Below are 19,230 nucleotides of genomic sequence, written 5' to 3'. Positions count from 1 at the left end.
ACTACAGTAGATCTCCAGACACTTTCTAATTGAAAGACCCCATAATTCATCGTCTCTTTGCTGAACCATATCAAAGAAAAATGGCCACATCTGGTTCAAAACTCTATTTCAGCTCAGCGCAATGGATTCATCTTTAGAATCAGAAATTGGCCTTTTTGTGGTCAATCGAAGTGTGAATCAATTGTGCCATGAAAGACTATGCAGCAATGTCCACTTACTGTTACTTTCAGAGGTGGTTTCATTCTGCAGTCAGAAATTCATGGACAGCACTGCACAAAATAAATCCAGTTCAACCACCTGTGGGCAACTATGCCAGGGCTGCAATGCACTGTAAAGACAGTCAATTTGAACAAACGGTCAATCAAAATCCGGTTTTCAGCATACTCATTATAACATCATAAACAAATGGAGTTTTCTTGGATTGCCTAAAAAGTTGTAGGCATAGGTGGGCAAAAGACTGGCTGCAGCTAATTGGTTCAAAAAACAATGACATTTCTCTGGCCATAAACGGGTTTAACATTGAAATTAAAGCATCCTCGTGTTTATTTCTTGCTCTGACTATTTTCTAGGACATACATACAATACATTTCAAAAGGAGAGGACATGTACATTTGCCAGAAAATGGTTTCTTTTGGAAGCACATTTACACAAGTGAATGGACCAGTAATGTAAAAAGGTGTGAATGGTCCAGAATGTTTGGGGCGATGAACAGTTATTAGTCCTCAGTGCATTCAAGACATTTTTCACTCAAAATCAAGGGCTGCAATTATATGTTGTGAAGCTTTAAAAATGTACAAAATTCAAGCCCGTCTAAATTTCAAAGCATATATGCATGTTCACTATGAAGAAAGAAATGACAAAACAATGTAAAATAGATTTTACATGCCCACGATAGACATTAACAAAAATGTAATTCATGAAAACTGTCAGGAAAAAAAGCTGCACACGAGCATAATAGGTAGCTCCATGAGAGATGTGGGTTTTCAGTGGTTTAGTACAGATCTCATGGTGTGAGGATGCCATCTTGTTATTCAGTATTGACACAATGGCAAAACCCGGAAATCCTAAGCACCAGCCAGGACCGCAGTGCCTACTGCTACATTGGAGGGCTCGCCCGGGATTTGAACCCGGGACCTCTCGCACCCAAAGCGAGAATCATACCCCTAGACCAACGAGCCCACAGGATGGACTACAGTGGACCTCCATACAGTTTCTAATTGAAAGACCCCATAATTCATCGTCTCTTTGCTGAACCATATCAATGAAAAATGGCCACATCTGGTTCAAAACTCTATTTCAGCTCAGCGCAATGGATTCATCTTTAGAATCAGAAATTGGCCTTTTTGTGGTCAATCGAAGCGTGAATCAATTGTGCCATGAAAGACTATGCAGCAATGTCCACTTACTGTTACTTTCAGAGGTGGTTTCATTCTGCAGTCAGAAATTCATGGACAGCACTGCACAAAATAAATCCAGTTCAACCACCTGTGGGCAACTATGCCAGGGCTGCAATGCACTGTAAAGACAGTCATTTTGAACAAACGGTCAATCAAAATCCGGTTTTCAGCATACTCATTATAACATCATAAACAAATGGAGTTTTCTTGGATTGCCTAAAAAGTTGTAGGCATAGGTGGGCAAAAGACTGGCTGCAGCTAATTGGTTCAAAAAACAATGACATTTCTCTGGCCATAAACGGGTTTAACATTGAAATTAAAGCATCCTCGTGTTTATTTCTTGCTCTGACTATTTTCTAGGACATACATACAATACATTTCAAAAGGAGAGGACATGTACATTTGCCAGAAAATGGTTTCTTTTGGAAGCACATTTACACAAGTGAATGGACCAGTAATGTAAAAAGGTGTGAATGGTCCAGAATGTTTGGGGCGATGAACAGTTATTAGTCCTCAGTGCATTCAAGACATTTTTCACTCAAAATCAAGGGCTGCAATTATATGTTGTGAAGCTTTAAAAATGTACAAAATTCAAGCCCGTCTAAATTTCAAAGCATATATGCATGTTCACTATGAAGAAAGAAATGCCAAAACAATGTAAAATAGATTTTACATGCCCACGATAGACATTAACAAAAATGTAATTCATGAAAACTGTCAGGAAAAAAAGCTGCACACGAGCATAATAGGTAGCTCCATGAGAGATGTGGGTTTTCAGTGGTTTAGTACAGATCTCATGGTGTGAGGATGCCATCTTGTTATTCAGTATTGAGACAATGGCAAAACCCGGAAATCCTAAGCACCAACCAGGACCGCAGTGCCTACTGCTACATTGGAGGGCTCGTCCGGGATTTGAACCCGGGACCTCTCTCACCCAAAGCGAGAATCATACCCCTAGACCAACGAGCCCACAGGATGGACTACAGTGGACCTCCATACAGTTTCTAATTGAAAGACCCCATAATTCATCGTCTCTTTGCTGAACCATATCAATGAAAAATGGCCACATCTGGTTCAAAACTCAATTTCAGCTCAGCGCAATGGATTCATCTTTAGAATCAGAAATTGGCCTTTTTGTGGTCAATCGAAGTGTGAATCAATTGTGCCATGAAAGACTATGCAGCAATGTCCACTTACTGTTACTTTCAGAGGTGGTTTCATTCTGCAGTCAGAAATTCATGGACAGCACTGCACAAAATAAATCCAGTTCAACCACCTGTGGGCAACTATGCCAGGGCTGCAATGCACTGTAAAGACAGTCATTTTGAACAAACGGTCAATCAAAATCCGGTTTTCAGCATACTCATTATAACATCATAAACAAATGGAGTTTTCTTGGATTGCCTAAAAAGTTGTAGGCATAGGTGGGCAAAAGACTGGCTGCAGCTAATTGGTTCAAAAAACAATGACATTTCTCTGGCCATAAACGGGTTTAACATTGAAATTAAAGCATCCTCGTGTTTATTTCTTGCTCTGACTATTTTCTAGGACATACATACAATACATTTCAAAAGGAGAGGACATGTACATTTGCCAGAAAATGGTTTCTTTTGGAAGCACATTTACACAAGTGAATGGACCAGTAATGTAAAAAGGTGTGAATGGTCCAGAATGTTTGGGGCGATGAACAGTTATTAGTCCTCAGTGCATTCAAGACATTTTTCACTCAAAATCAAGGGCTGCAATTATATGTTGTGAAGCTTTAAAAATGTACAAAATTCAAGCCCGTCTAAATTTCAAAGCATATATGCATGTTCACTATGAAGAAAGAAATGCCAAAACAATGTAAAATAGATTTTACATGCCCACGATAGACATTAACAAAAATGTAATTCATGAAAACTGTCAGGAAAAAAAGCTGCACACGAGCATAATAGGTAGCTCCATGAGAGATGTGGGTTTTCAGTGGTTTAGTACAGATCTCATGGTGTGAGGATGCCATCTTGTTATTCAGTATTGAGACAATGGCAAAACCCGGAAATCCTAAGCACCAGCCAGGACCGCAGTGCCTACTGCTACATTGGAGGGCTCGTCCGGGATTTGAACCCGGGACCTCTCGCACCCAAAGCGAGAATCATACCCCTAGACCAACGAGCCCACAGGATGGACTACAGTGGACCTCCATACAGTTTCTAATTGAAAGACCCCATAATTCATCGTCTCTTTGCTGAACCATATCAATGAAAAATGGCCACATCTGGTTCAAAACTCTATTTCAGCTCAGCGCAATGGATTCATCTTTAGAATCAGAAATTGGCCTTTTTGTGGTCAATCGAAGTGTGAATCAATTGTGCCATGAAAGACTATGCAGCAATGTCCACTTACTGTTACTTTCAGAGGTGGTTTCATTCTGCAGTCAGAAATTCATGGACAGCACTGCACAAAATAAATCCAGTTCAACCACCTGTGGGCAACTATGCCAGGGCTGCAATGCACTGTAAAGACAGTCAATTTGAACAAACGGTCAATCAAAATCCGGTTTTCAGCATACTCATTATAACATCATAAACAAATGGAGTTTTCTTGGATTGCCTAAAAAGTTGTAGGCATAGGTGGGCAAAAGACTGGCTGCAGCTAATTGGTTCAAAAAACAATGACATTTCTCTGGCCATAAACGGGTTTAACATTGAAATTAAAGCATCCTCGTGTTTATTTCTTGCTCTGACTATTTTCTAGGACATACATACAATACATTTCAAAAGGAGAGGACATGTACATTTGCCAGAAAATGGTTTCTTTTGGAAGCACATTTACACAAGTGAATGGACCAGTAATGTAAAAAGGTGTGAATGGTCCAGAATGTTTGGGGCGATGAACAGTTATTAGTCCTCAGTGCATTCAAGACATTTTTCACTCAAAATCAAGGGCTGCAATTATATGTTGTGAAGCTTTAAAAATGTACAAAATTCAAGCCCGTCTAAATTTCAAAGCATATATGCATGTTCACTATGAAGAAAGAAATGCCAAAACAATGTAAAATAGATTTTACATGCCCACGATAGACATTAACAAAAATGTAATTCATGAAAACTGTCAGGAAAAAAAGCTGCACACGAGCATAATAGGTAGCTCCATGAGAGATGTGGGTTTTCAGTGGTTTAGTACAGATCTCATGGTGTGAGGATGCCATCTTGTTATTCAGTATTGAGACAATGGCAAAACCCGGAAATCCTAAGCACCAGCCAGGACCGCAGTGCCTACTGCTACATTGGAGGGCTCGTCCGGGATTTGAACCCGGGACCTCTCGCACCCAAAGCGAGAATCATACCCCTAGACCAACGAGCCCACAGGATGGACTACAGTGGACCTCCATACAGTTTCTAATTGAAAGACCCCATAATTCATCGTCTCTTTGCTGAACCATATCAATGAAAAATGGCCACATCTGGTTCAAAACTCTATTTCAGCTCAGCGCAATGGATTCATCTTTAGAATCAGAAATTGGCCTTTTTGTGGTCAATCGAAGTGTGAATCAATTGTGCCATGAAAGACTATGCAGCAATGTCCACTTACTGTTACTTTCAGAGGTGGTTTCATTCTGCAGTCAGAAATTCATGGACAGCACTGCACAAAATAAATCCAGTTCAACCACCTGTGGGCAACTATGCCAGGGCTGCAATGCACTGTAAAGACAGTCAATTTGAACAAACGGTCAATCAAAATCCGGTTTTCAGCATACTCATTATAACATCATAAACAAATGGAGTTTTCTTGGATTGCCTAAAAAGTTGTAGGCATAGGTGGGCAAAAGACTGGCTGCAGCTAATTGGTTCAAAAAACAATGACATTTCTCTGGCCATAAACGGGTTTAACATTGAAATTAAAGCATCCTCGTGTTTATTTCTTGCTCTGACTATTTTCTAGGACATACATACAATACATTTCAAAAGGAGAGGACATGTACATTTGCCAGAAAATGGTTTCTTTTGGAAGCACATTTACACAAGTGAATGGACCAGTAATGTAAAAAGGTGTGAATGGTCCAGAATGTTTGGGGCGATGAACAGTTATTAGTCCTCAGTGCATTCAAGACATTTTTCACTCAAAATCAAGGGCTGCAATTATATGTTGTGAAGCTTTAAAAATGTACAAAATTCAAGCCCGTCTAAATTTCAAAGCATATATGCATGTTCACTATGAAGAAAGAAATGCCAAAACAATGTAAAATAGATTTTACATGCCCACGATAGACATTAACAAAAATGTAATTCATGAAAACTGTCAGGAAAAAAAGCTGCACACGAGCATAATAGGTAGCTCCATGAGAGATGTGGGTTTTCAGTGGTTTAGTACAGATCTCATGGTGTGAGGATGCCATCTTGTTATTCAGTATTGAGACAATGGCAAAACCCGGAAATCCTAAGCACCAGCCAGGACCGCAGTGCCTACTGCTACATTGGAGGGCTCGTCCGGGATTTGAACCCGGGACCTCTCGCACCCAAAGCGAGAATCATACCCCTAGACCAACGAGCCCACAGGATGGACTACAGTGGACCTCCATACAGTTTCTAATTGAAAGACCCCATAATTCATCGTCTCTTTGCTGAACCATATCAATGAAAAATGGCCACATCTGGTTCAAAACTCTATTTCAGCTCAGCGCAATGGATTCATCTTTAGAATCAGAAATTGGCCTTTTTGTGGTCAATCGAAGTGTGAATCAATTGTGCCATGAAAGACTATGCAGCAATGTCCACTTACTGTTACTTTCAGAGGTGGTTTCATTCTGCAGTCAGAAATTCATGGACAGCACTGCACAAAATAAATCCAGTTCAACCACCTGTGGGCAACTATGCCAGGGCTGCAATGCACTGTAAAGACAGTCAATTTGAACAAACGGTCAATCAAAATCCGGTTTTCAGCATACTCATTATAACATCATAAACAAATGGAGTTTTCTTGGATTGCCTAAAAAGTTGTAGGCATAGGTGGGCAAAAGACTGGCTGCAGCTAATTGGTTCAAAAAACAATGACATTTCTCTGGCCATAAACGGGTTTAACATTGAAATTAAAGCATCCTCGTGTTTATTTCTTGCTCTGACTATTTTCTAGGACATACATACAATACATTTCAAAAGGAGAGGACATGTACATTTGCCAGAAAATGGTTTCTTTTGGAAGCACATTTACACAAGTGAATGGACCAGTAATGTAAAAAGGTGTGAATGGTCCAGAATGTTTGGGGCGATGAACAGTTATTAGTCCTCAGTGCATTCAAGACATTTTTCACTCAAAATCAAGGGCTGCAATTATATGTTGTGAAGCTTTAAAAATGTACAAAATTCAAGCCCGTCTAAATTTCAAAGCATATATGCATGTTCACTATGAAGAAAGAAATGCCAAAACAATGTAAAATAGATTTTACATGCCCACGATAGACATTAACAAAAATGTAATTCATGAAAACTGTCAGGAAAAAAAGCTGCACACGAGCATAATAGGTAGCTCCATGAGAGATGTGGGTTTTCAGTGGTTTAGTACAGATCTCATGGTGTGAGGATGCCATCTTGTTATTCAGTATTGAGACAATGGCAAAACCCGGAAATCCTAAGCACCAGCCAGGACCGCAGTGCCTACTGCTACATTGGAGGGCTCGTCCGGGATTTGAACCCGGGACCTCTCGCACCCAAAGCGAGAATCATACCCCTAGACCAACGAGCCCACAGGATGGACTACAGTGGACCTCCATACAGTTTCTAATTGAAAGACCCCATAATTCATCGTCTCTTTGCTGAACCATATCAATGAAAAATGGCCACATCTGGTTCAAAACTCTATTTCAGCTCAGCGCAATGGATTCATCTTTAGAATCAGAAATTGGCCTTTTTGTGGTCAATCGAAGTGTGAATCAATTGTGCCATGAAAGACTATGCAGCAATGTCCACTTACTGTTACTTTCAGAGGTGGTTTCATTCTGCAGTCAGAAATTCATGGACAGCACTGCACAAAATAAATCCAGTTCAACCACCTGTGGGCAACTATGCCAGGGCTGCAATGCACTGTAAAGACAGTCAATTTGAACAAACGGTCCATCAAAATCCGGTTTTCAGCATACTCATTATAACATCATAAACAAATGGAGTTTTCTTGGATTGCCTAAAAAGTTGTAGGCATAGGTGGGCAAAAGACTGGCTGCAGCTAATTGGTTCAAAAAACAATGACATTTCTCTGGCCATAAACGGGTTTAACATTGAAATTAAAGCATCCTCGTGTTTATTTCTTGCTCTGACTATTTTCTAGGACATACATACAATACATTTCAAAAGGAGAGGACATGTACATTTGCCAGAAAATGGTTTCTTTTGGAAGCACATTTACACAAGTGAATGGACCAGTAATGTAAAAAGGTGTGAATGGTCCAGAATGTTTGGGGCGATGAACAGTTATTAGTCCTCAGTGCATTCAAGACATTTTTCACTCAAAATCAAGGGCTGCAATTATATGTTGTGAAGCTTTAAAAATGTACAAAATTCAAGCCCGTCTAAATTTCAAAGCATATATGCATGTTCACTATGAAGGAAGAAATGCCAAAACAATGTAAAATAGATTTTACATGCCCACGATAGACATTAACAAAAATGTAATTCATGAAAACTGTCAGGAAAAAAAGCTGCACACGAGCATAATAGGTAGCTCCATGAGAGATGTGGGATTTTCAGTGGTTTAGTACAGATCTCATGGTGTGAGGATGCCATCTTGTTATTCAGTATTGAGACAATGGCAAAACCCGGAAATCCTAAGCACCAGCCAGGACCGCAGTGCCTACTGCAACATTGGAGGGCTCGTCCCGGATTTGAACCCGGGACCTCTCGCACCCTAAGCGAGAATCATACCCCTAGACCAACGAGCCCACAGGATGGACTACAGTAGATCTCCAGACACTTTCTAATTGAAAGACCCCATAATTCATCGTCTCTTTGCTGAACCATATCAAAGAAAAATGGCCACATCTGGTTCAAAACTCTATTTCAGCTCAGCGCAATGGATTCATCTTTAGAATCAGAAATTGGCCTTTTTGTGGTCAATCGAAGTGTGAATCAATTGTGCCATGAAAGACTATGCAGCAATGTCCACTTACTGTTACTTTCAGAGGTGGTTTCATTCTGCAGTCAGAAATTCATGGACAGCACTGCACAAAATAAATCCAGTTCAACCACCTGTGGGCAACTATGCCAGGGCTGCAATGCACTGTAAAGACAGTCAATTTGAACAAACGGTCAATCAAAATCCGGTTTTCAGCATACTCATTATAACATCATAAACAAATGGAGTTTTCTTGGATTGCCTAAAAAGTTGTAGGCATAGGTGGGCAAAAGACTGGCTGCAGCTAATTGGTTCAAAAAACAATGACATTTCTCTGGCCATAAACGGGTTTAACATTGAAATTAAAGCATCCTCGTGTTTATTTCTTGCTCTGACTATTTTCTAGGACATACATACAATACATTTCAAAAGGAGAGGACATGTACATTTGCCAGAAAATGGTTTCTTTTGGAAGCACATTTACACAAGTGAATGGACCAGTAATGTAAAAAGGTGTGAATGGTCCAGAATGTTTGGGGCGATGAACAGTTATTAGTCCTCAGTGCATTCAAGACATTTTTCACTCAAAATCAAGGGCTGCAATTATATGTTGTGAAGCTTTAAAAATGTACAAAATTCAAGCCCGTCTAAATTTCAAAGCATATATGCATGTTCACTATGAAGAAAGAAATGCCAAAACAATGTAAAATAGATTTTACATGCCCACGATAGACATTAACAAAAATGTAATTCATGAAAACTGTCAGGAAAAAAAGCTGCACACGAGCATAATAGGTAGCTCCATGAGAGATGTGGGTTTTCAGTGGTTTAGTACAGATCTCATGGTGTGAGGATGCCATCTTGTTATTCAGTATTGAGACAATGGCAAAACCCGGAAATCCTAAGCACCAGGCAGGACCGCAGTGCCTACTGCTACATTGGAGGGCTCGTCCGGGATTTGAACCCGGGACCTCTCGCACCCAAAGCGAGAATCATACCCCTAGACCAACGAGTCCACAGGATGGACTACAGTGGACCTCCAGACAGTTTCTAATTGAAAGACCCCATAATTCATCGTCTCTTTGCTGAACCATATCAAAGAAAAATGGCCACATCTGGTTCAAAACTCAATTTCAGCTCAGCGCAATGGATTCATCTTTAGAATCAGAAATTGGCCTTTTTGTGGTCAATCGAAGTGTGAATCAATTGTGCCATGAAAGACTATACAGCAATGTCCACTTACTGTTACTTTCAGAGGTGGTTTCATTCTGCAGTCAGAAATTCATGGACAGCACTGCACAAAATAAATCCAGTTCAACCACCTGTGGGCAACTATGCCAGGGCTGCAATGCACTGTAAAGACAGTCATTTTGAACAAACGGTCAATCAAAATCCGGTTTTCAGCATACTCATTATAACATCATAAACAAATGGAGTTTTCTTGGATTGCCTAAAAAGTTGTAGGCATAGGTGGGCAAAAGACTGGCTGCAGCTAATTGGTTCAAAAAACAATGACATTTCTCTGGCCATAAACGGGTTTAACATTGAAATTAAAGCATCCTCGTGTTTATTTCTTGCTCTGACTATTTTCTAGGACATACATACAATACATTTCAAAAGGAGAGGACATGTACATTTGCCAGAAAATGGTTTCTTTTGGAAGCACATTTACACAAGTGAATGGACCAGTAATGTAAAAAGGTGTGAATGGTCCAGAATGTTTGGGGCGATGAACAGTTATTAGTCCTCAGTGCATTCAAGACATTTTTCACTCAAAATCAAGGGCTGCAATTATATGTTGTGAAGCTTTAAAAATGTACAAAATTCAAGCCCGTCTAAATTTCAAAGCATATATGCATGTTCACTATGAAGAAAGAAATGCCAAAACAATGTAAAATAGATTTTACATGCCCACGATAGACATTAACAAAAATGTAATTCATGAAAACTGTCAGGAAAAAAAGCTGCACACGAGCATAATAGGTAGCTCCATGAGAGATGTGGGTTTTCAGTGGTTTAGTACAGATCTCATGGTGTGAGGATGCCATCTTGTTATTCAGTATTGAGACAATGGCAAAACCCGGAAATCCTAAGCACCAGCCAGGACCGCAGTGCCTACTGCTACATTGGAGGGCTCGTCCGGGATTTGAACCCGGGACCTCTCGCACCCAAAGCGAGAATCATACCCCTAGACCAACGAGCCCACAGGATGGACTACAGTGGACCTCCATACAGTTTCTAATTGAAAGACCCCATAATTCATCGTCTCTTTGCTGAACCATATCAATGAAAAATGGCCACATCTGGTTCAAAACTCTATTTCAGCTCAGCGCAATGGATTCATCTTTAGAATCAGAAATTGGCCTTTTTGTGGTCAATCGAAGTGTGAATCAATTGTGCCATGAAAGACTATGCAGCAATGTCCACTTACTGTTACTTTCAGAGGTGGTTTCATTCTGCAGTCAGAAATTCATGGACAGCACTGCACAAAATAAATCCAGTTCAACCACCTGTGGGCAACTATGCCAGGGCTGCAATGCACTGTAAAGACAGTCAATTTGAACAAACGGTCCATCAAAATCCGGTTTTCAGCATACTCATTATAACATCATAAACAAATGGAGTTTTCTTGGATTGCCTAAAAAGTTGTAGGCATAGGTGGGCAAAAGACTGGCTGCAGCTAATTGGTTCAAAAAACAATGACATTTCTCTGGCCATAAACGGGTTTAACATTGAAATTAAAGCATCCTCGTGTTTATTTCTTGCTCTGACTATTTTCTAGGACATACATACAATACATTTCAAAAGGAGAGGACATGTACATTTGCCAGAAAATGGTTTCTTTTGGAAGCACATTTACACAAGTGAATGGACCAGTAATGTAAAAAGGTGTGAATGGTCCAGAATGTTTGGGGCGATGAACAGTTATTAGTCCTCAGTGCATTCAAGACATTTTTCACTCAAAATCAAGGGCTGCAATTATATGTTGTGAAGCTTTAAAAATGTACAAAATTCAAGCCCGTCTAAATTTCAAAGCATATATGCATGTTCACTATGAAGGAAGAAATGCCAAAACAATGTAAAATAGATTTTACATGCCCACGATAGACATTAACAAAAATGTAATTCATGAAAACTGTCAGGAAAAAAAGCTGCACACGAGCATAATAGGTAGCTCCATGAGAGATGTGGGATTTTCAGTGGTTTAGTACAGATCTCATGGTGTGAGGATGCCATCTTGTTATTCAGTATTGAGACAATGGCAAAACCCAGAAATCCTAAGCACCAGCCAGGACCGCAGTGCCTACTGCAACATTGGAGGGCTTGTCCCGGATTTGAACCCGGGACCTCTCGCACCCTAAGCGAGAATCATACCCCTAGACCAACGAGCCCACAGGATGGACTACAGTAGATCTCCAGACACTTTCTAATTGAAAGACCCCATAATTCATCGTCTCTTTGCTGAACCATATCAAAGAAAAATGGCCACATCTGGTTCAAAACTCTATTTCAGCTCAGCGCAATGGATTCATCTTTAGAATCAGAAATTGGCCTTTTTGTGGTCAATCGAAGTGTGAATCAATTGTGCCATGAAAGACTATGCAGCAATGTCCACTTACTGTTACTTTCAGAGGTGGTTTCATTCTGCAGTCAGAAATTCATGGACAGCACTGCACAAAATAAATCCAGTTCAACCACCTGTGGGCAACTATGCCAGGGCTGCAATGCACTGTAAAGACAGTCAATTTGAACAAACGGTCAATCAAAATCCGGTTTTCAGCATACTCATTATAACATCATAAACAAATGGAGTTTTCTTGGATTGCCTAAAAAGTTGTAGGCATAGGTGGGCAAAAGACTGGCTGCAGCTAATTGGTTCAAAAAACAATGACATTTCTCTGGCCATAAACGGGTTTAACATTGAAATTAAAGCATCCTCGTGTTTATTTCTTGCTCTGACTATTTTCTAGGACATACATACAATACATTTCAAAAGGAGAGGACATGTACATTTGCCAGAAAATGGTTTCTTTTGGAAGCACATTTACACAAGTGAATGGACCAGTAATGTAAAAAGGTGTGAATGGTCCAGAATGTTTGGGGCGATGAACAGTTATTAGTCCTCAGTGCATTCAAGACATTTTTCACTCAAAATCAAGGGCTGCAATTATATGTTGTGAAGCTTTAAAAATGTACAAAATTCAAGCCCGTCTAAATTTCAAAGCATATATGCATGTTCACTATGAAGAAAGAAATGCCAAAACAATGTAAAATAGATTTTACATGCCCACGATAGACATTAACAAAAATGTAATTCATGAAAACTGTCAGGAAAAAAAGCTGCACACGAGCATAATAGGTAGCTCCATGAGAGATGTGGGTTTTCAGTGGTTTAGTACAGATCTCATGGTGTGAGGATGCCATCTTGTTATTCAGTATTGAGACAATGGCAAAACCCGGAAATCCTAAGCACCAGCCAGGACCGCAGTGCCTACTGCTACATTGGAGGGCTCGTCCGGGATTTGAACCCGGGACCTCTCGCACCCAAAGCGAGAATCATACCCCTAGACCAACGAGCCCACAGGATGGACTACAGTGGACCTCCATACAGTTTCTAATTGAAAGACCCCATAATTCATCGTCTCTTTGCTGAACCATATCAATGAAAAATGGCCACATCTGGTTCAAAACTCAATTTCAGCTCAGCGCAATGGATTCATCTTTAGAATCAGAAATTGGCCTTTTTGTGGTCAATCGAAGTGTGAATCAATTGTGCCATGAAAGACTATGCAGCAATGTCCACTTACTGTTACTTTCAGAGGTGGTTTCATTCTGCAGTCAGAAATTCATGGACAGCACTGCACAAAATAAATCCAGTTCAACCACCTGTGGGCAACTATGCCAGGGCTGCAATGCACTGTAAAGACAGTCAATTTGAACAAACGGTCAATCAAAATCCGGTTTTCAGCATACTCATTATAACATCATAAACAAATGGAGTTTTCTTGGATTGCCTAAAAAGTTGTAGGCATAGGTGGGCAAAAGACTGGCTGCAGCTAATTGGTTCAAAAAACAATGACATTTCTCTGGCCATAAACGGGTTTAACATTGAAATTAAAGCATCCTCGTGTTTATTTCTTGCTCTGACTATTTTCTAGGACATACATACAATACATTTCAAAAGGAGAGGACATGTACATTTGCCAGAAAATGGTTTCTTTTGGAAGCACATTTACACAAGTGAATGGACCAGTAATGTAAAAAGGTGTGAATGGTCCAGAATGTTTGGGGCGATGAACAGTTATTAGTCCTCAGTGCATTCAAGACATTTTTCACTCAAAATCAAGGGCTGCAATTATATGTTGTGAAGCTTTAAAAATGTACAAAATTCAAGCCCGTCTAAATTTCAAAGCATATATGCATGTTCACTATGAAGAAAGAAATGCCAAAACAATGTAAAATAGATTTTACATGCCCACGATAGACATTAACAAAAATGTAATTCATGAAAACTGTCAGGAAAAAAAGCTGCACACGAGCATAATAGGTAGCTCCATGAGAGATGTGGGTTTTCAGTGGTTTAGTACAGATCTCATGGTGTGAGGATGCCATCTTGTTATTCAGTATTGAGACAATGGCAAAACCCGGAAATCCTAAGCACCAGCCAGGACCGCAGTGCCTACTGCTACATTGGAGGGCTCGTCCGGGATTTGAACCCGGGACCTCTCGCACCCAAAGCGAGAATCATACCCCTAGACCAACGAGCCCACAGGATGGACTACAGTGGACCTCCATACAGTTTCTAATTGAAAGACCCCATAATTCATCGTCTCTTTGCTGAACCATATCAATGAAAAATGGCCACATCTGGTTCAAAACTCTATTTCAGCTCAGCGCAATGGATTCATCTTTAGAATCAGAAATTGGCCTTTTTGTGGTCAATCGAAGTGTGAATCAATTGTGCCATGAAAGACTATGCAGCAATGTCCACTTACTGTTACTTTCAGAGGTGGTTTCATTCTGCAGTCAGAAATTCATGGACAGCACTGCACAAAATAAATCCAGTTCAACCACCTGTGGGCAACTATGCCAGGGCTGCAATGCACTGTAAAGACAGTCAATTTGAACAAACGGTCAATCAAAATCCGGTTTTCAGCATACTCATTATAACATCATAAACAAATGGAGTTTTCTTGGATTGCCTAAAAAGTTGTAGGCATAGGTGGGCAAAAGACTGGCTGCAGCTAATTGGTTCAAAAAACAATGACATTTCTCTGGCCATAAACGGGTTTAACATTGAAATTAAAGCATCCTCGTGTTTATTTCTTGCTCTGACTATTTTCTAGGACATACATACAATACATTTCAAAAGGAGAGGACATGTACATTTGCCAGAAAATGGTTTCTTTTGGAAGCACATTTACACAAGTGAATGGACCAGTAATGTAAAAAGGTGTGAATGGTCCAGAATGTTTGGGGCGATGAACAGTTATTAGTCCTCAGTGCATTCAAGACATTTTTCACTCAAAATCAAGGGCTGCAATTATATGTTGTGAAGCTTTAAAAATGTACAAAATTCAAGCCCGTCTAAATTTCAAAGCATATATGCATGTTCACTATGAAGAAAGAAATGCCAAAACAATGTAAAATAGATTTTACATGCCCACGATAGACATTAACAAAAATGTAATTCATGAAAACTGTCAGGAAAAAAAGCTGCACACGAGCATAATAGGTAGCTCCATGAGAGATGTGGGTTTTCAGTGGTTTAGTACAGATCTCATGGTGTGAGGATGCCATCTTGTTATTCAGTATTGAGACAATGGCAAAACCCGGAAATCCTAAGCACCAGCCAGGACCGCAGTGCCTACTGCTACATTGGAGGGCTCGTCCGGGATTTGAACCCGGGACCTCTCGCACCCAAAGCGAGAATCATACCCCTAGACCAACGAGCCCACAGGATGGACTACAGTGGACCTCCATACAGTTTCTAATTGAAAGACCCCATAATTCATCGTCTCTTTGCTGAACCATATCAATGAAAAATGGCCACATCTGGTTCAAAACTCTATTTCAGCTCAGCGCAATGGATTCATCTTTAGAATCAGAAATTGGCCTTTTTGTGGTCAATCGAAGTGTGAATCAATTGTGCCATGAAAGACTATGCAGCAATGTCCACTTACTGTTACTTTCAGAGGTGGTTTCATTCTGCAGTCAGAAATTCATGGACAGCACTGCACAAAATAAATCCAGTTCAACCACCTGTGGGCAACTATGCCAGGGCTGCAATGCACTGTAAAGACAGTCATTTTGAACAAACGGTCAATCAAAATCCGGTTTTCAGCATACTCATTATAACATCATAAACAAATGGAGTTTTCTTGGATTGCCTAAAAAGTTGTAGGCATAGGTGGGCAAAAGACTGGCTGCAGCTAATTGGTTCAAAAAACAATGACATTTCTCTGGCCATAAAAGGGTTTAACATTGAAATTAAAGCATCCTCGTGTTTATTTCTTGCTCTGACTATTTTCTAGGACATACATACAATACATTTCAAAAGGAGAGGACATGTACATTTGCCAGAAAATGGTTTCTTTTGGAAGCACATTTACACAAGTGAATGGACCAGTAATGTAAAAAGGTGTGAATGGTCCAGAATGTTTGGGGCGATGAACAGTTATTAGTCCTCAGTGCATTCAAGACATTTTTCACTCAAAATCAAGGGCTGCAATTATATGTTGTGAAGCTTTAAAAATGTACAAAATTCAAGCCCGTCTAAATTTCAAAGCATATATGCATGTTCACTATGAAGAAAGAAATGCCAAAACAATGTAAAATAGATTTTACATGCCCACGATAGACATTAACAAAAATGTAATTCATGAAAACTGTCAGGAAAAAAAGCTGCACACGAGCATAATAGGTAGCTCCATGAGAGATGTGGGTTTTCAGTGGTTTAGTACAGATCTCATGGTGTGAGGATGCCATCTTGTTATTCAGTATTGAGACAATGGCAAAACCCGGAAATCCTAAGCACCAGCCAGGACCGCAGTGCCTACTGCTACATTGGAGGGCTCGTCCGGGATTTGAACCCGGGACCTCTCTCACCCAAAGCGAGAATCATACCCCTAGACCAACGAGCCCACAGGATGGACTACAGTGGACCTCCATACAGTTTCTAATTGAAAGACCCCATAATTCATCGTCTCTTTGCTGAACCATATCAATGAAAAATGGCCACATCTGGTTCAAAACTCTATTTCAGCTCAGCGCAATGGATTCATCTTTAGAATCAGAAATTGGCCTTTTTGTGGTCAATCGAAGTGTGAATCAATTGTGCCATGAAAGACTATGCAGCAATGTCCACTTACTGTTACTTTCAGAGGTGGTTTCATTCTGCAGTCAGAAATTCATGGACAGCACTGCACAAAATAAATCCAGTTCAACCACCTGTGGGCAACTATGCCAGGGCTGCAATGCACTGTAAAGACAGTCAATTTGAACAAACGGTCAATCAAAATCCGGTTTTCAGCATACTCATTATAACATCATAAACAAATGGAGTTTTCTTGGATTGCCTAAAAAGTTGTAGGCATAGGTGGGCAAAAGACTGGCTGCAGCTAATTGGTTCAAAAAACAATGACATTTCTCTGGCCATAAACGGGTTTAACATTGAAATTAAAGCATCCTCGTGTTTATTTCTTGCTCTGACTATTTTCTAGGACATACATACAATACATTTCAAAAGGAGAGGACATGTACATTTGCCAGAAAATGGTTTCTTTTGGAAGCACATTTACACAAGTGAATGGACCAGTAATGTAAAAAGGTGTGAATGGTCCAGAATGTTTGGGGCGATGAACAGTTATTAGTCCTCAGTGCATTCAAGACATTTTTCACTCAAAATCAAGGGCTGCAATTATATGTTGTGAAGCTTTAAAAATGTACAAAATTCAAGCCCGTCTAAATTTCAAAGCATATATGCATGTTCACTATGAAGAAAGAAATGCCAAAACAATGTAAAATAGATTTTACATGCCCACGATAGACATTAACAAAAATGTAATTCATGAAAACTGTCAGGAAAAAAAGCTGCACACGAGCATAATAGGTAGCTCCATGAGAGATGTGGGTTTTCAGTGGTTTAGTACAGATCTCATGGTGTGAGGATGCCATCTTGTTATTCAGTATTGAGACAATGGCAAAACCCGGAAATCCTAAGCACCAGCCAGGACCGCAGTGCCTACTGCTACATTGGAGGGCTCGTCCGGGATTTGAACCCGGGACCTCTCGCACCCAAAGCGAGAATCATACCCCTAGACCAACGAGCCCACAGGATGGACTACAGTGGACCTCCATACAGTTTCTAATTGAAAGACCCCATAATTCATCGTCTCTTTGCTGAACCATATCAATGAAAAATGGCCACATCTGGTTCAAAACTCTATTTCAGCTCAGCGCAATGGATTCATCTTTAGAATCAGAAATTGGCCTTTTTGTGGTCAATCGAAGTGTGAATCAATTGTGCCATGAAAGACTATGCAGCAATGTCCACTTACTGTTACTTTCAGAGGTGGTTTCATTCTGCAGTCAGAAATTCATGGACAGCACTGCACAAAATAAATCCAGTTCAACCACCTGTGGGCAACTATGCCAGGGCTGCAATGCACTGTAAAGACAGTCAATTTGAACAAACGGTCAATCAAAATCCGGTTTTCAGCATACTCATTATAACATCATAAACAAATGGAGTTTTCTTGGATTGCCTAAAAAGTTGTAGGCATAGGTGGGCAAAAGACTGGCTGCAGCTAATTGGTTCAAAAAACAATGACATTTCTCTGGCCATAAACGGGTTTAACATTGAAATTAAAGCATCCTCGTGTTTATTTCTTGCTCTGACTATTTTCTAGGACATACATACAATACATTTCAAAAGGAGAGGACATGTACATTTGCCAGAAAATGGTTTCTTTTGGAAGCACATTTACACAAGTGAATGGACCAGTAATGTAAAAAGGTGTGAATGGTCCAGAATGTTTGGGGCGATGAACAGTTATTAGTCCTCAGTGCATTCAAGACATTTTTCACTCAAAATCAAGGGCTGCAATTATATGTTGTGAAGCTTTAAAAATGTACAAAATTCAAGCCCGTCTAAATTTCAAAGCATATATGCATGTTCACTATGAAGAAAGAAATGCCAAAACAATGTAAAATAGATTTTACATGCCCACGATAGACATTAACAAAAATGTAATTCATGAAAACTGTCAGGAAAAAAAGCTGCACACGAGCATAATAGGTAGCTCCATGAGAGATGTGGGTTTTCAGTGGTTTAGTACAGATCTCATGGTGTGAGGATGCCATCTTGTTATTCAGTATTGAGACAATGGCAAAACCCGGAAATCCTAAGCACCAGCCAGGACCGCAGTGCCTACTGCTACATTGGAGGGCTCGTCCGGGATTTGAACCCGGGACCTCTCGCACCCAAAGCGAGAATCATACCCCTAGACCAACGAGCCCACAGGATGGACTACAGTGGACCTCCATACAGTTTCTAATTGAAAGACCCCATAATTCATCGTCTCTTTGCTGAACCATATCAATGAAAAATGGCCACATCTGGTTCAAAACTCTATTTCAGCTCAGCGCAATGGATTCATCTTTAGAATCAGAAATTGGCCTTTTTGTGGTCAATCGAAGTGTGAATCAATTGTGCCATGAAAGACTATGCAGCAATGTCCACTTACTG

The 19,230-nt window shown here is 40.1% G+C and overlaps 15 non-coding genes across 15 annotated transcripts; all 15 read right to left on the bottom strand.

Annotated features, from left to right (window-relative positions):
• Positions 1 to 1,106: 1,106 nt before the first annotated feature.
• On the bottom strand, positions 1,107 to 1,178 carry trnap-ugg (transfer RNA proline (anticodon UGG)). Its single transcript has one exon. It is a non-coding gene; the product is annotated as a tRNA-Pro (tRNA).
• Positions 1,179 to 2,294: 1,116 nt separating this feature from the next.
• trnap-ugg (transfer RNA proline (anticodon UGG)) lies at positions 2,295 to 2,366 on the bottom strand. Its single transcript has one exon. It is a non-coding gene; the product is annotated as a tRNA-Pro (tRNA).
• A 1,116-nt stretch (positions 2,367 to 3,482) lies between these two features.
• Positions 3,483 to 3,554, bottom strand: trnap-ugg (transfer RNA proline (anticodon UGG)). The gene has a single exon. It is a non-coding gene; the product is annotated as a tRNA-Pro (tRNA).
• Positions 3,555 to 4,670: 1,116 nt separating this feature from the next.
• Positions 4,671 to 4,742, bottom strand: trnap-ugg (transfer RNA proline (anticodon UGG)). The gene has a single exon. It is a non-coding gene; the product is annotated as a tRNA-Pro (tRNA).
• A 1,116-nt stretch (positions 4,743 to 5,858) lies between these two features.
• Positions 5,859 to 5,930, bottom strand: trnap-ugg (transfer RNA proline (anticodon UGG)). Its single transcript has one exon. It is a non-coding gene; the product is annotated as a tRNA-Pro (tRNA).
• Positions 5,931 to 7,046: 1,116 nt separating this feature from the next.
• On the bottom strand, positions 7,047 to 7,118 carry trnap-ugg (transfer RNA proline (anticodon UGG)). Its single transcript has one exon. It is a non-coding gene; the product is annotated as a tRNA-Pro (tRNA).
• Positions 7,119 to 8,235: 1,117 nt separating this feature from the next.
• On the bottom strand, positions 8,236 to 8,307 carry trnap-agg (transfer RNA proline (anticodon AGG)). The gene has a single exon. It is a non-coding gene; the product is annotated as a tRNA-Pro (tRNA).
• A 1,112-nt stretch (positions 8,308 to 9,419) lies between these two features.
• On the bottom strand, positions 9,420 to 9,495 carry trnap-ugg (transfer RNA proline (anticodon UGG)). Its single transcript has one exon. It is a non-coding gene; the product is annotated as a tRNA-Pro (tRNA).
• A 1,116-nt stretch (positions 9,496 to 10,611) lies between these two features.
• Positions 10,612 to 10,683, bottom strand: trnap-ugg (transfer RNA proline (anticodon UGG)). The gene has a single exon. It is a non-coding gene; the product is annotated as a tRNA-Pro (tRNA).
• A 2,305-nt stretch (positions 10,684 to 12,988) lies between these two features.
• trnap-ugg (transfer RNA proline (anticodon UGG)) lies at positions 12,989 to 13,060 on the bottom strand. Its single transcript has one exon. It is a non-coding gene; the product is annotated as a tRNA-Pro (tRNA).
• A 1,116-nt stretch (positions 13,061 to 14,176) lies between these two features.
• Positions 14,177 to 14,248, bottom strand: trnap-ugg (transfer RNA proline (anticodon UGG)). Its single transcript has one exon. It is a non-coding gene; the product is annotated as a tRNA-Pro (tRNA).
• A 1,116-nt stretch (positions 14,249 to 15,364) lies between these two features.
• On the bottom strand, positions 15,365 to 15,436 carry trnap-ugg (transfer RNA proline (anticodon UGG)). The gene has a single exon. It is a non-coding gene; the product is annotated as a tRNA-Pro (tRNA).
• A 1,116-nt stretch (positions 15,437 to 16,552) lies between these two features.
• Positions 16,553 to 16,624, bottom strand: trnap-ugg (transfer RNA proline (anticodon UGG)). Its single transcript has one exon. It is a non-coding gene; the product is annotated as a tRNA-Pro (tRNA).
• A 1,116-nt stretch (positions 16,625 to 17,740) lies between these two features.
• Positions 17,741 to 17,812, bottom strand: trnap-ugg (transfer RNA proline (anticodon UGG)). The gene has a single exon. It is a non-coding gene; the product is annotated as a tRNA-Pro (tRNA).
• Positions 17,813 to 18,928: 1,116 nt separating this feature from the next.
• Positions 18,929 to 19,000, bottom strand: trnap-ugg (transfer RNA proline (anticodon UGG)). The gene has a single exon. It is a non-coding gene; the product is annotated as a tRNA-Pro (tRNA).
• Positions 19,001 to 19,230: the final 230 nt, after the last annotated feature.

Source organism: Conger conger, chromosome 15, assembly GCF_963514075.1.
Source record: "Conger conger chromosome 15, fConCon1.1, whole genome shotgun sequence".
Classification (NCBI taxonomy): domain Eukaryota; kingdom Metazoa; phylum Chordata; class Actinopteri; order Anguilliformes; family Congridae; genus Conger; species Conger conger.
Note: the sequence above shows the minus strand (reverse complement) of the source record. Positions and strands in the feature narration are given on the sequence as shown.